This window comes from Hippocampus comes, unplaced genomic scaffold, assembly GCF_001891065.2.
Source record: "Hippocampus comes isolate QL1 unplaced genomic scaffold, H_comes_QL1_v1.1 scaffold125, whole genome shotgun sequence".
NCBI lineage: Eukaryota > Metazoa > Chordata > Actinopteri > Syngnathiformes > Syngnathidae > Hippocampus > Hippocampus comes.
The window spans coordinates 971,093-982,407 of record NW_017805453.1 but is presented as its reverse complement, the minus strand read 5'-3'; the positions used below and the strand labels follow the sequence as shown (position 1 = coordinate 982,407).

The window sequence follows — 11,315 nt, the reverse complement described above, 5'->3', positions numbered from 1 at the left end:
AATTAATTATTAACTTTTTGTACTTGGGGTTTCAGTATCTTGCTCAAGGACACTTGGACATGGTCGCAATGGCCGGGGATCAAATCACCAAACTCTAGGTTGGGAAGCAACCACTCTGTGCATTCAGACATTTAGCGAACATCAAAATAAATAGAGAAAAAGCCAGAAGGAACTTCTAGCATTCTATAACATTATGCTGATAAACATATATACTAGTAAAATAACTATTTGGTGCAAATAAAAGAATACAGTATAAACATTTTGTTGTCACTCTCTCTTCTTCGGTGCTTCCTGTGCTGCTCATTCAGTTGGGCGTGACATGGCCAGCTCCTCTCTCACCTTCCCAGCACGGAAGTAATATTAGTCAATCTTCGCAGAGGGTAAATAATATATGCCTCTTTGTACCCATTTTGTGTAAATATATACATTGTTTAAAGGGTAACAACACCAACACAAAAACAGAATACAGTATAAACATTTTGTTGTCACTCTCTCTCCTTCGGTGCTTCCTGTGCTGCTCATTCAGTTGGTCGTGACATGGCCAGCTCCTCTCTCACCTTCTCAGCACGGAAGTAATATTAGTCAATCTTCGCAGAGGGTAAATAATATATGCCTCTTAGTACCCATTTTGTGTAAATATATCCATTGTTTAAAGAGTAACAACACCAACACAAAAATGCTAATTGTTAGCCTGTGTGCTTACCGTGTTTCCCAACGGATGTTAATAATGCTAGCGGAATTATAAAACACGCAGTTCTCTTTGTTTTATGTTTAGTTTGAAAGTAACTTCATCTGAGGGTGGCAATAAACGGATTGAAGTTTCTTTTTTTCGAAGAATATTTACTTATGTGCAAACTGCTGAGTCCCTTGCCATTATACATTTGCATGCCAAATTTGTGTTCACAAGTCAAAAAAAATCAGTGTGTGCATGTGTGTCTCTGGATACCGCGTGGTCCACTTGCCCCTCCTGTGAGATCACTGTTGCTATAGAGCCACTCAATGTGAAATACAAAGCCTACTCCAACCCCATGGGAACCTTGTATGTGTGTCTGTGGGGACGTGGGGTTGGGATCCTAATGGATGCATTAGCGCTGAAATGCGAGAAGAAAATTATGTCAATTGCCCACAAAGCAAAATATGTTTTACCTAATGAGTGATCACTGTCAAACAGAGCAAATTCCCCGCATCTGTGTTTACATGCGGACCAAAATGACACCACACAGACGCTTTTCTGCAAATGAGACCAGAGCGCGTTGTGTCCCGTGCGGGTGCACTGAAGCACTCAATCCCAACGGGCACACAAGGAGATTAGTGGCGGCCCAGGAGGAGAAGGAGGAGGAGGAGGAGGGTCACAGGCGGATTTTTGGTCACCAAGCACAAAAGACAAGAGGAGGAGGAGTCACCAGGGTAAGCGAAAGGAGGTGAAAGGGGGTGTGTGTGAAGAGCATGGACAGAGGGAGGGTGGGGGCGTTGATGAATCAACCAGGGCCTTCCTTTGTTGTGCAAATGTCACGAGTGACTGTTAAGGCTGAGGAGGCTCGCCATTGGATGTCTGGTTTAAATTGTAAGGTGCATCTATGGGCTGCCAGACTTTGTACTGTCACACTGAGAGGAGTGGGAAGGAAACCATGGCCAAGATGCACCAAGGCAAGTCCTCAAGACACAGAATTGGGGTCAAGCTGTTGAAAACATGGACAAAAGTGTTGGGATGTGTGAACTTTGCACCTTAAACTTACTTCTTACTGATTTGGGATAATCTCTCTTTGATTTGAGGAGGTTTCAGTGGGTCATTTTTTTCATAGACATCAAGTCATGGCCCACATTTAAAAATTTTTTTTTACCCAAGCAAATCTTGAGAACACACCCACACACACACACATCCTTATACCTGGACAAGATTATTTTCCATGTTCATTCCAGAGCACAATATTAAGTAAGTGAGTCAGAAGGCAACCATTTCATTATAACACAAATATGTGAATAAGTAATTTTTGTCTTGTATTAATTTAGAATTTTTATATGATTATACAGTATTTGACTTATTTTTTGGTGTTTGTGTATCATATAAATGATCTGTTCACTGACTCATTGTAAACAAATAAAACATATCACTAAAACTAAACAATTTAAAAATACATTTAAACGGGAGTCAAGTAAAAAAAATGTCAACAATAATATGCAGCCCCATTAATCCAAACATGGCTTTCCCATGAATATTGTGTTTGTGGAATATGAATTCAGCAGCAAATTCCACCCTGTTTTATCCATCTCAGGGGGCAGCCAATTTGTCACTTGCTGTTGACTGAAAAGGACATTACAGTTGTTTAGGGCATGCGTGTGTAAGTGTGTGCGTATGCGCGCATGCGCGGTAACGGGTCCCTCGTGGGAGGTTGGTTGATTGAAAAGTAGATCTTAGGTTAAAAAAGTTTGAGTACCCCTGATCAAAAGTTTTTGATTAAACTGCCACACATGTTTTTGGAATGTGGGAGGAAACCAGGGTACCCACGCAAACACGGGGAGAACATGCAAACTCGACACAGGAAGGCCTGAGCCGCAATCGAACCCTGCACCTCTGCACTGTGAGGCTGACACGCTAACCAGTTTTTCCACCGGGCCGTTTGTTGATTATAATTGTATTAATTATAAATAATGGATTTTAACAATGAACATTCATTATTTATAATTAACTATTTCCTATACCTTCCATATACTCATATAAACGTTTTTTTATTTTATTTTACCTCAGTTACGAATTACCCTATCCTTGCATCCCCCAACCTTCCAAGTTAAAGAGGGGTCTCTAAATATTTTTTTCTCACATAAATTACCTTAAAACTGTCACTTTTAATGAACAAGAACAGTAACCGAATGAACAACTTTTGCCATAAATATGTTTTTTTTTGCGAACCAAGTCTCTCCTTCTCTGGTACTGTGAAGTGAATGAATCCACACTGGTGAATCCACTCCATGTTTTCCAGGTCACGAGTGTTTCCACACCGGGAGCACTGTTTGAATAAGGCACCATGCTCGAGGTTGTGGTGGTGGTGGTGGCTGCTACCTTGCCCACACACACACACCACAAAAGTCCTGTTGGGTTTCTCTTCACATGTGAAAGAAAAACCAGTGGCAGCATCCCTGACTTCTGCGACGTATAGACAGTTGTCTTGGACACACTATGGATGGATACCTGAAAGAAGGAGAATTCTGCTGAGGATGTCAGGACTTTGTGAGGGAGCTGTCAAGAGCTGAAAAGGTAAGTGAGCTGAGAAAACAACAAAACACTGCATGGCATCTGCTTTATTAGTGGCCATTTGGACACTGTAATCAAGTTAATGTCTGTCAGTCATCGACACACATAATTAGCTTGGGGCCTGGTGGGACTATTTTATGGAGTAAATCAGAATAAAGTACATTTGATACATCGTTCAGGTTTTTTTTCCTGCACTTTCGGAACAGTTTAGCAGCCCTAAAAGAGGCCTGCCATCTTCCCCCCCCCCCCCCCCCGGCCCCCGTTTTTTAAAAATGCAATCACTAATTAAAGATTGACTGCTCAGTGCTGAGCTCACATGTGGCTGTTTGTCGCCATTGTGCCTCAACAGCAGATATTTTCAGCAGCAGGACAGCTTAACAAAGACCTTTACTACACTCAAGCCGGTAGTCATCCCAGACATGGGGGCACCCACCCCCCAGCTAGAGAGACCCGATTCCTTGGGGATTTTTCTACAGTTTGAATTGAGTGGCTCTCTGTGGTTGGATGAATGAGGAGGATAAAGTGAATTAAAGAGACAGGAGCCAATTTTGGGGGGATTTTTTTTTATGTTACGTCATCCAAACATCAAGCCCAGTGTATTATTTGTTTTTAATATTATTTAATAAGTGAGCCGGTGCCATCATGCGGCAACGTGCATTGGCGAGTAGGGCGATGGAACGTATGGCCCGTGCATGGACTATGTATGGTCAGTGAGAGCATGCTTTTTCATGGCACATCTGCAGAATGAGCATCAAAGTTTTCAACGCACATTAGCTGACATAGTTCATGTTGGGTACCAATTATTTGCGAAAAATCACTGAAATAATAACGTGCATAATGTTACAGTGTTCTCAACTTTTATTTTTATTTTTATCCAGTACAATGCATTTGTTGAGGACCACGTAACTTTTCATACAGTTACATTTGATCTTTTAGAAGTGTTTGATTTCAAGCATTTATTTAGGTGCAATTTCATTTTAACATGTGAAATACTTTTATTGCATAATTATTTTACTAGTGCATTGAATGTATAGTAATGTTGGTGATGATTAGTAAAATCAATTAAACTCCAATCAACATTGGGATGTTGTAGAATGCATTTGCATTTCACATAGACTGCAGTTAAAAAAAAGGTGTCGAGGTTGGCCAGTAGTGCCAGCAAATCGAAACGAACAACCATCTGCGTTCCCAATGATCCTAGGGACAATTTAGAGTGTTCAATCAGCCTGTCATGCATGTTTTTGGAATGTGGGAGGAAACCAGAGTAGCTGGAGAAAACCCACGTTGGGGAGAACATGCAAACTCCACACATGAAGGCGTTTTGCTAAACCCAACTCTTATTTCATAAATATGATTAAATATATTACTAAATTAAATATTATATATTGTTATTACATTCAGGCTTCTGAAAACCTAATTTGCTGGAGAAAAAACAAGCCCTACGAAACACAATAATAAATCTTTGATTGGCTGGCAACCGGTTCAGGGTGTCCCCCGGCTACTGCCCGAAGACAGCTGGGATAGGCTCCAGCCCCCCCCCCCCCCCCTTCAGAAAATGGATGGATGGATCATATTTTTTCATGGACGTATTTAGTATTCACCTCTGCCATGGAGTTCTTATTCATGCATGTGTGTGTGTGTGTGTGTGTGTGTGTGTGTGTGTGCGTGTGTGTGCGCGTGAGATGGAATGTTTCAGTCGTAAAGTGACTCCCTTGTTGTGGCGAGAGTAAACTATTGTGAGCAGTGTACCAGTTTGCTAGTGTAGAGTTGTAGGACGGGGTAACGCGAGCCGCTGCATGTGGGCGCTCTGAACTCTCATGAATAACTGAAGCTCCACGAGCCATGTTGGACAGATGTGAGCGTTGATCTGATGGTTAAGAATATTGACCATTATAACCTGCACGACTCCGATGGAAAAAAAAATCGTTATTTTGAGGGGCAAAGTAAAAATAAACAATTGAGTTGTGTGCGCTTGTGTTAGATTATGCACCTCATATTGTACCTTGTGTAACATGAGCTTTGATAGTCGAACTAAAGATCAGTCAATTACAGTGGTAACTCCAAAGTTGAACACAATCTGAGCTATGATGCTGGTTACTTTCCAAGTTATCATTACAATCGATTTTCCACGTAGAAATGATTGTGTGATCAGAATTTCAAGCTGCTTCATTTGTTCTAGGTCTCAGTCCATACAAGTTAATGATTTAAATGCTAACTGAGCTGATGTCTGATGAAATTTGCATGATGTCACACATGGTTTGATCTCTAAGTTTAATTTTTGAGGAATTTTCTTCCAGAAAAGTTTGCTTCAACTTCAAATTGTACCACCGCTTTTGTCACGATGTTTCAACGGCTCCAAACATAGAACTTTGGACCCGGTAATTTAACACTGACTTTATTTCTGCCGTACTTCCTTGTGACTTGAATTTATGTCACACTTACGTTCCTCCCAGTTCTGGAAAATAGGCGTGAAAGTTGAGAGTATTTGAAATAGATCTGAAACCTTACACACATCTCATTTCTTCCGTAAAGCAAGACAGGACCACACACATAAGATCCATGTACTTTATTTATTATTCATTTAATTCCATTGTTTTCAACAATTCTAAGATGTACGTGGAAAGAGAGAGCGACAGATCCACATTTTTGTGGTTTTACGACTGCGAAGCTCGTGAGATAGTCCGCATGACTATCCGCCCCCCCCCCCAACCCCCCCGTAACGTGACTCTGACCCCTCAGTAACCTCGCTGTTTCTTCCAGGCTTGCTGTGTCCCCTTATCAGGTCAAAGACCTCTGGGAAGCAGACCTTGCTTGACCATTTTCATTCTTTGTCGCTGTCCTATGTAAACCAGTATTACAAAAGGATACTCAAAATGGTTACGAACCTTGTACTGAATTGGTCCCTTAAATTGAAGGAGAAGCATCACAGCAAGCCTTGTAGACTACACAGTTTTTCCAGACTGCACTTCAAATTGGATTGAACAAGAAAGCATTTACTGATGATAACAGGTTCTACCAAAATATAGATGAAAATGACCTCTAAATTTGACACGCCGCAAAGAAGTGTCGCGAACAGCCCCGCCAAATTTGAGTGATGAAAAAAAAATGCCCGTGACACTCGTGAGGACAAGCAGATTAGAAAATGGATGGATTTAAAAACAATGTCAAATATGTAAAACAAATAACCAAAATGACTGAACCACTGAATGCATTGAAACCAAGCCTCGTTCAGCTGTCAACTGTCAATCATACAGTGTACCTCTACTACGACGTGGAACACTGGATGCTACCTTGTATTGCATCTTTCATAGGCTTCCGCATAGTGACGTGATTGAAAACGTAACTGCTTAAAGCCTCCAGTGGCTGAAAATTAATTCCAGCAGGCCCTCGCAGAACTTTTTGACGCTGTGACTATGAGGCGCTCTAAAGTGGCCATGTCAGTCCAAAGCCTTGGTGCACATGCTGGTTTTCAAGTCAGACTTTTTTTTTTTTCTGTTCACCTCACACTCCCGCCTTCTCTCCATGATGTGCACGCACTCACTCGAGGCTCTCTAAAACAGGCATGCCAGCAGGCTATCCAAAGGGAAGACTCATTTTCGGGGTGTAGTCGTAGCCAATCAGCACACTGCATGTCACAATTGCTTATGTGAACAAAGGCGCTCAAGTTCTTATATAGTTGGGGAGGGTTCACTTTTGTCACATTGCAAAGCGTGTGATGGGGTGCCGGTTTAGCCACGACCCAAAATTGCAAAAAGCTGAAATAGTGAAAAACTATTTAAGATTCTATCTCCACAGTTGAGTATGACATAGTTCTCAGCATTGGCATGTTTCAGCAATTACCGTCAAACATGCATAATGTTTTTAAAAACGAATCCTCTGAATTCACTTCACATTTGCGCTCAGGTGCTTCAAACAGAAATCTAGAGAAAAGCCTCCTAGTGAAATAAATACACTTGTCCATACTCTTACTACTGTTACTTTAAATTAAATTAAATTTTAAAGGAAAATTGATGCTGAGATTTGACTGACACAGGCACAGATGTATTAATTTGCACGATCCTATAGCACAGGGGTGCCCATTACGTCGATCCTGATCTACTGGTAGATCTAAGACAGGTCCCAAGTAGATCCGAGGAGTGTCGAGGAGAAAAAAAAAACAAACAACCATTTGTGTGTCTTTGTACATGTTAGTAATATATTTTTGTGTTAATATACGCTGCACCCTAATCATCCTATCAGTCTCATTTTCACAAAAAAAAAAAAAATATATTAAAAAAATAAAATAAAGCAGGTAAATCTTGAATTTACAGTGGCGCGTGATTACATCACCGGAAGTTGTTAGCGCTCAGCAGTCTGCTATTGCAGCTTGTGATCAGAGCTGTTTCGCTCTATCTTTTATCGTCATTATTCTCATTCAGAGTTTGCTTCGTGTACAATTCACTGAGGGCACGGGCAAAGAATAGGAATCTAGGAAGGCCCAGGGAAGCACTTTAAAAGGGTACGTGTGAGCTACGATATGTGTGTGTGCGTGTGCGTGTGCGTGTGCGCGCGTGCGCGCGTGCGCGCGCGTGCCGGTAAGGGTAGATCCCGGGAGGTTAGTTGATCGAAAAGTAGATCTTTGGTCCAAAAAGTTTGGGCACCCCTGCTATAGCAGAATACTTTAGAAGACTTTACAGATGTACCAAATGATGCGAGTGGTTTGATTTTACAAACTGCATCATCATAAAGCAGACCTTATGTCATTGACTTGACCTCTGTTTTCCGCGGAAGCCACTCAGCCTGTGTGTCTGTGTGTGTAGCTGACAACAGACTGTTTGCTCTCTCTTCTGATAACTGTTTAACAAGCTATTACAGGTCAGGTCACTCATTCACTGTGTGGAACAGCATGGCCCTCTCGCTCATTATGTCCCTCATCGTTGGCTTTTGCTGCAGGAGGATGTCGACTGAGACATTTTTCCCTCCTTTGCGCTGCTCAGTACCAAAACGGTTGTACTCACTTGATGCTAGTTGGTACTATTTCTCAAGGCTGGCATTGCTCGTCTAAAAGATTAATAATTTCTCCCTAATTATAACACGCTCGGCTAGAAATTGAAAAAAGTAAAGAGTATATACCATACCTCTGACGTCCACGATGCCCACTGCAAGCTTTTCTTGCTGCCTCCTGTCTCCTTTCAAACTCCCAACTTCTTGCTGCCCTCAGTTTCCTCTCAGATAAGATTAATTTCCTTTCTATTATTGTTTTTTTTTTTTTTTTTTGTATAAACAGGCTGTGTGCAGGAACACAAACACACCTGCAACTGTTCCATGTATTTGCAACAGTGCTGACTCTGCATTCAAGACAGGAGGAGGGGCAGTGCCCTACCAGATTCAGAAAATGTAGCCCATTTTCTTTTTATTGTTATCCTGTATTTTATATTTAATACAGAACGGTTATTTATCAATGAAACTGTCGGTAAAAAATATATATATCTTTGTGAATATTGTTTTTTTATTCTTCACACACATATCTGTCAAATCGTCAACATTCTAATGAACTGCTCAAATGTGACCAGTAAATAGAATCCCAACAATTGTGTTGATATGACTTCAGTGGTTGGCATTCCACCATTCTTTTTCATTTTATTACTCTACTGATTTATGATGTATTTGGGAACATTTGAGTGGAAAATGACTGGCATTTGCTTAATTTGCAAATGACAGCTGGTGGCATTAAAATAGTGTGCTCTGTGACATGTGTCAATATGGGTGGGACAGATGCTGCTCCTTTTGTGCCCGGAGTTATCAGGTCATTGTCTTATTACGTGAATGTAATGGGTCATTTGGGTTGTGTGGATGTGACATGCAAACTAAGAATTCTCATAGCCATGTGCTAGCAAGACAATGGCGACTTCAAACAGGTCAAAGACAGGGATAAGTGGTAAACCGGTACTTTGATGAGGCCAAACATCCACTATGAATGTTAATCGTAAGATAGAAACACTTTTGGTTTTGCATCTTTTTGATCTATCTGGGCGTGGTGGTTAGCGCGTCGACCTCACAGTGCGGAGGTCCTGGGTTCGATCTCGGCTCCGGCCTCCCTGTGTGGAGTTTGCATGTTCTCCCCGGGCCTGCGTGGGTTTTCTCCGGGTACTCCGGTTTCCTCCCACATTCCAAAAACATGCATGGCCGGCTGATTGAACACTCAAAATTGTCCCTAGGTGTGAGTGTGAGCACGGATGGTTGTTCGTCTCTGTGTGCCCTGCGATTGGTTGGCAACCGGTTCAGGGTGTCCCCCGCCTACTGCCCGAAGACGGCTGGGATAGGCTCCAGCACACCCCGCACCCCTTGTGAGGATAAGCGGATCAGAAATTGGATGGATGGATGGATGACTATCTGGATTCATTATATCTGGTCGTTTGTCAATCCAGGCCCAGGACACATGGAGACAAACAACCATTCCCACTCTCATCCAAACCTATGGACGATTTAGTCGTCAATTAGGCTAACATGCATGCTTATAGGAATGTAGGCGTATTTGATTCAGTTGTGTGACTTCACTTTATCTTGAATGTCCACCTCGGTAAAACGCTCACTCGGGGGCATCGTCAACCTATTTCCTGTCAGGGTCATGAGCGATGGCGTGCAACAGCAAGTGTGTCGCGGCAAAATGTTATTATTTTCAAGCTGGCTTGCTTTCCCAGGAGGGAGAACTGAGGAGATTCCCGTGAGGTTTGAGACCCCAACGACAGATGAGAAGCCTCCTCGAGTTACTTGCACTTATATGCAGGAGAGCAAGAAGGCGATTTGTATTCTTCCTAGTGATGTGAATGTGAAAGTGGACACACACTTTACACATTTTAAAACTGTTTCCAGGTGTCTAAAAATAGGCTTGTGTACTGAATCAATGCAACTGAACATTGATATTGAAGAATTGCCTCATTAACAGGTGGTTGGAAAAAACAATCCTTGCTTGTCACAAGATAATTCACAACTTAGACTTCGACTTCTACTTGAAGGCAAGTTGTTTGAATACATGACAATTGCTAACCTGTTGCTCTTTCAATTCTGATGTCATTGAATGAGGTCAAATGTAGGCGTATTTGTGGTCAAATGTGGTCAAAATGGAAAAAAAACAACTTGTTATTAAACAATCAAAAAATATTTTGGATTACATTTGAATGCAAAATACAATGTATTAGATTAATTGATGGAATACTAGCAGGGTTGGTGCACCCATGTGGGATGAGGGGGGGCGCTTCTGCTTGATGGTACCTCTGTGTGACAGTGTTTTCCATAGAAAGTCAGGCTGTCGCTTGAAAGTAGCTCTGGATCTTTGCCCACCTGAGTTGGTCATGCCATGGGTGAAAAAAAATGATATCCAAGTGTTTATTTCGTTAGTTATCCCCTCAGTTATGCACCAATGGGGCAGTCATGCAGAACACCTTGCTCCGAGACAATTTCAGAAACAGCAACATAGCTGAAGATTCGGGACTGTTGAGTACTTGCATGGGGCCAATAGCCTTGTTTTATGGTATCGAGTACTCGTGGACGCTGCCGGTATCAAACACTGATACTTGAGGGGAAAAAAAAAGTTGTCCTCAGCTGAACTGTGGCAGCTTTACACATCAGCGAACCACCATCTGATTCAGAAAGAAAGGTATTTGTTCATATTTTTTGTCATTGTGTTAATTGTATAAAGTAATTTTATATATCAAAATACTCGAGGTAACAGTTCTCAGAGTGAATGCCGATATTGGTCTGAAAAACAGTGATATTGTGATTCCCTATTAAAGATACAGTCAAACCTCGGTTTTCGTCCATAATCCGTTCTAGAAGGCTGTTCGAAAACCGAAACCACGCTCTTTTTAAAATAAAAATGTTTGTTGAACACGTCTGCTCACAATGGAAAGCAACACGAGGAAGCCTCACTTCCTCTTGTAAGGAAGGCGAGAGGAGTCAAATGGTGCATTCAAGTGTGCTCAGTTTGTTCGAGAACCGAAATTTGTTCATTATCTGAGGCATAAAAATCTCAAAATTTTTGGTCGAAAACCGAATTTGTCGAGAACCGAGACGTTCGAAAACCGAG

The 11,315-nt window shown here is 41.7% G+C and overlaps 1 protein-coding gene across 4 annotated transcripts in view; it reads left to right on the top strand.

Moving 5' to 3' along the window:
• The first annotated feature begins 3,030 nt into the window (after positions 1 to 3,030).
• The window catches only part of plch1 (phospholipase C, eta 1), a 60,893-nt gene continuing 52,608 nt past the window's right edge, over positions 3,031 to 11,315 (top strand). For 2 of the 4 annotated variants that reach the window (XM_019874366.1, XM_019874365.1), the window contains exon 1: positions 3,031 to 3,253. The gene's annotated coding sequence lies outside the window, so the exon portion shown is untranslated. The remainder of the gene's footprint in view (positions 3,254 to 11,315) is intronic. The other 2 variants (XM_019874363.1, XM_019874360.1) reach the window with 1 other exon arrangement.